We start from the raw sequence: 4,634 nt of genomic DNA, 5'->3' as shown, positions 1-4,634 counted from the left end.
AGAAAATTCACTTGCAGACCTCCAAATCATAAACCGTCTGAATTGGGGACACATGTGAATGTTCCAAACATTTTTCCAAATCCACACAACAAGATATTGCAATTCCGAAACAATACAGAGTAGAATCTAGAACATTGATCAACACTAAACAATAGAAAAAATAATCACAATATTGGATCTCATAACTCAACCAAATCACCATGTGAACCTTTGAAGCTTACAATGAATCAACTCAAGACACGTATTTCAAAACCATTTAATCTACAACAACTCATTTGCAACACACTAGCCAAACCAACTCACTTAATCTGACTGCAACACTGCAATACACAGAAGAATATGTTGACATCAATGATAACACATCATTCCAGCAAACTTCTCAACAATATCCAATAGTATAAGCAATAATATGGTAGAGTTTGGGATGAGTGACCCCTTGGTGGGGTGGTGGTGGAAAATGGGCAAAGAATTATGGCTTGGAAGAGGTTTTAATTGAAAATGTATAATGTTGGGTTTCAAGCCTTCTAATCATAGGTAAAAACTAATATGAGCATGTAGGAAAACCCCTAACATTTTCAAAAATATTTCCATTGCCCTTGGATATTTTTTGAATGCTTAATAGTTTTAAAATGTTAGATTTTTTAATCATATACCACCTTGCTAAAAACTAAATTTTTTTTTACAAAATTCACACAGATTTTGTAGTTGAACGAATACATCATTGTGCAATCATATGGATCCATTTGATCATGTAAAATTATTACGTGAAAATTTTTGAGATAAAAAATTGCCCTAATTATTTAAGACTCCAAATTTAACATTTTGATATGTGGTCATAGGGTTTAATGCTTTGTAGATTTAGAGGATGAGATTTTTTACTCTCAAAGTGAACTTCAAGGAACAAACCAACCTTCGCTCTACCTCACTTTACTGGAACTTTGGTGAGCCAAGGGATGCAAATGACAAGACTACATAATTAAGCCACATACACCTCTAAAATGACTAGGTCTACTAAGTCTATGTTCTCAGGATGAATGCGCATAATTGGGACACTAGTGCAACTCGCTAACGTCCTATATAGACAAAGTATAGAGACCATACAATGGATGTGGATGGAATAGTATTACTAATCTAACAACATGATGTTGAATAAAATAAATAGTATGGAATTATCACAAATAAAAGAGACAGAGAGAGATAGGGAAAACTTACAATCACTCCAAAATTGAAGCCTCTAGCAAAGTAATTTCCTTCTCTTAATCATGGACCCTTTAACTCTCGAGGAACTATCACCTGGATGAATGGAGTTGAGTACCAAGATCTCTCCAAAGACTGTGATGATGGTGGACATTGGAAAAACCTATGAGAGATGTAGAAAATATGCCCAGAACTCTAGAAATTCTCTAAATGATCAAGAAGTCCCAAAATCATCTCAAATGAGTGAGATATAGATTTTAGGGAAGAATCTTGATGTAAGTGGCCATGGACAAAGGTGTTATAAACTCTTCTAGGCGCAGGCATAATGCTCAAATGGCCACCTACAAACTGACACATTTGCGGGATGACTATGTGGTACACTAGTGTCCATGAATCAAATGGTCAGCATGGTCAGGAAAAGGCCATATTCTAAGCTAACAAATAAATCCATGTGGACAAAAGGACAAGGAGACGGTGAATCAATCCAATCATCCTAGAGCAAAGGTGCTTGTGTGGCATGAAATTGCATAGGGTGCAATTTACAACACTACATTTTGCCCCCACTTTAGTGAGCATATCATTATCAAGAGATGCAAAGGTAAAGTATAGAGATGTTACCAAGATTTTGAAATGGAAGTAGAATTCATCCATTGAATTAAGTTGCCCCCAATGAGATAAACTTGGAATTGTGTTAGATTTTGCTAGGTCATTTCATCACAAACACATTAGTTGCAAATAAATGTGTTAGACAAAAAATTAAAAATTAAGCGATCAAGCACAAAGCAGACAAGATAGCGTAATAGAAATAGACCCTGCTTAATGGAGGATAACCCCTATTATGAAATATACAAGATACCACCGGTAGGGTAGCAACTTGTGTTATGCTAGATAATCATACGATAGGTCAATGATCTACAAGATTTTGCCAGTATGGGTAGCAAGTTGTGTTATGCTAGATAGCCATACAATAGGGTGATCATAGATTGTTTTGATAAGTAGTGGATTGGACCCCACATAAGGCAACATGATAAATAGATTAAGTAGTTTGGCCCCCACCAAGGCAAACAAGAGGTCAAGATAAACAAATGCAAATGCAAATTATGCAGATATGATATCTGTGATGCATGTAAAATTCATCTTATAAAAAAGTATTCAATTAGGAGCAAAGGGAAATCATGAATCCCTATCTAATCAAAGAATTATAACAAACAGACAATGAAATAACACAATAACATCAAAATAGGGTTTATAAATCAAATCAATTAAAAACTCCCTATTTCGTGACTACGTATAACTTCCATTGCTCTTCTCTTCTATGTGGTATGATGGCTCTTAGATATTGCGCTGGTAACTTGCAAGTGACACAAAGATTCAAAGTTCGTGATTCTTGAAAATGGAGATTGAATGCTCAATTTATAGATTTTTAGATGAAATTGATTGAAAGGTGGAACAGATTGATCAAGAGGTGGAACTCAGGTGAGCTCATATGAAAATTGATAGTTGAACTACTGATTTGGAGGTGAAACAAAATAGATTGAATAGATTAATAGAGTTAATTGATTGAGAAAAAGCTAACTGAAAGAAGAAAAAGAATGATCGGAGGAAATAAAGAAGATGACAAAGAGAACTAGAAGATGAAAATAGAGACTGGAGAGATAAATGATTTAATTAATTAATTTAGCATGTGCTTGCATTTAGACTTAGATTTTCAATTTAATCTTTGCATGATATTTATTCAAATAATTGAATTTATTTTAAATTCAATTTAGTATTTGAATATATTTAGAACTTGACTTTGATTTTCAATTTGGTTTTTGAAATCATGCACATGTAACTAGAAGAATTAATTAGTTAATTAAATAATTTAAAGAAACTATTTAATTATTTAGAAATAGAAGAATTCGTGAAATTAAATGAAATTAGAATTTAGGGATTTGGAAATAGAATTGGAAGATATAATTAGTTAATTAAATAATTTAAAGAAACTATTTAATTATTTAGAAATGGATCTTAATTAAATAATAAATACTATTTAATTTAAAGGATTAAATCATAATTAATTAAATAATAGATATTTAATTAATATTTAGAAGAGAGTTGAATGGTTAGTTGATCAGAGAGATATTGAAATTGAATTTATTTAAATAATAAAGATTATTTAAATTGGGGATTGAACATCAGAATTAATTTAAAGAAATTATTTAATTATTTAGAAATTGAATTTAATTAAATAATAAATATTTAATTAACATTAGAAAATGGTTAAAATGATTGAATGATGAAAGAATAAAAATAGAATAATTAGTAAGATGATGAGGAAATATGAAATTGGAAGAATAAGATTAATTAAATTAATTAAAGAATTAAATAATTTTTTAATCAATTAGAGGAATAATTAATACATGATCAATGAGACATTTTTAGGTGTCTACAATATCCCCCTTTAGAATGGTATGCATGAAAGGCATGCTATTCTAAGGAGAATAAATGTTGTGTCACGTCAACATAGCAAGATGTTTCTGTGGAATGTCATCTTCGACGGATGACACGTAAGACCCATAACACTGAAAGTGCAAGGGCATAGGGGGATCTGATTATTTGGTGTCAAAAGCCAGAGTAGTAAAAAAAAAGAAAGAATATAGTTGCAGATGGGTGTTTCATCATAATGCCAAAAAAAATTGGATCTGAAGAAGGAGACATGAAGATAAAAAGAAAATAAAAATTTCGGGTCAACATGGAAGAAGGCCTAAATGCCCCTAACACTTTGCATCGTCCCCAAACATCAAAAAGCAAGATACGAAAAAAGAGAGAAATAGATTAACAAATAGAAGAATTTGCATGACAAAAAATCTCCTTTATCCAAGCACCTACACAATAACTCTGGTTCTCTAGGAGAGCACAACATATAAAGAAGTCAACCTTTCATTTTCAAGCACCAATAGAGTACCTCGAGTCCTTCAAGAGGGAAAAAACATGTAAAACAATCACAGGGGAACACCAACATGCACATGTGCTAAGCTACGAGATAAGAAAGGGTATCAGGAGATCATCATCCTCCCAATCTAGATCATACGAGGAAGGAGAACGAGCTCAAAGAAGAATGACCACAAGGGAAACACTAGGCGCCTCACCAACAACAAGAGTGAGGGATGAGGAAACCTCAACATATGCATCCACAAGCTTAGAAGAGGCAAGGGTCAACGGATAGGTGAAGATCATAGACAATGTTGGAATGTTCTCCAATGAATTGAAAAAACATGCCTCTATAGAGGAAGCATGTGACTTAGTTTGAAGAGGTGATACAGGAGTTGGACTGTCGAACTCTACAAGAGGGGCAGTAACAAACTTGGGAGAAGGCGGGGCCTTCTAAACAACACAAACAAAAACAAGAAAATAAATAGACACTGAAGTAGGCAAAGAAATAGGTTAATAACACA

Source organism: Cryptomeria japonica, chromosome 4 (assembly GCF_030272615.1).
Source record: "Cryptomeria japonica chromosome 4, Sugi_1.0, whole genome shotgun sequence".
NCBI classification, from domain to species: domain Eukaryota; kingdom Viridiplantae; phylum Streptophyta; class Pinopsida; order Cupressales; family Cupressaceae; genus Cryptomeria; species Cryptomeria japonica.
This window is presented reverse-complemented; position numbering follows the sequence as displayed.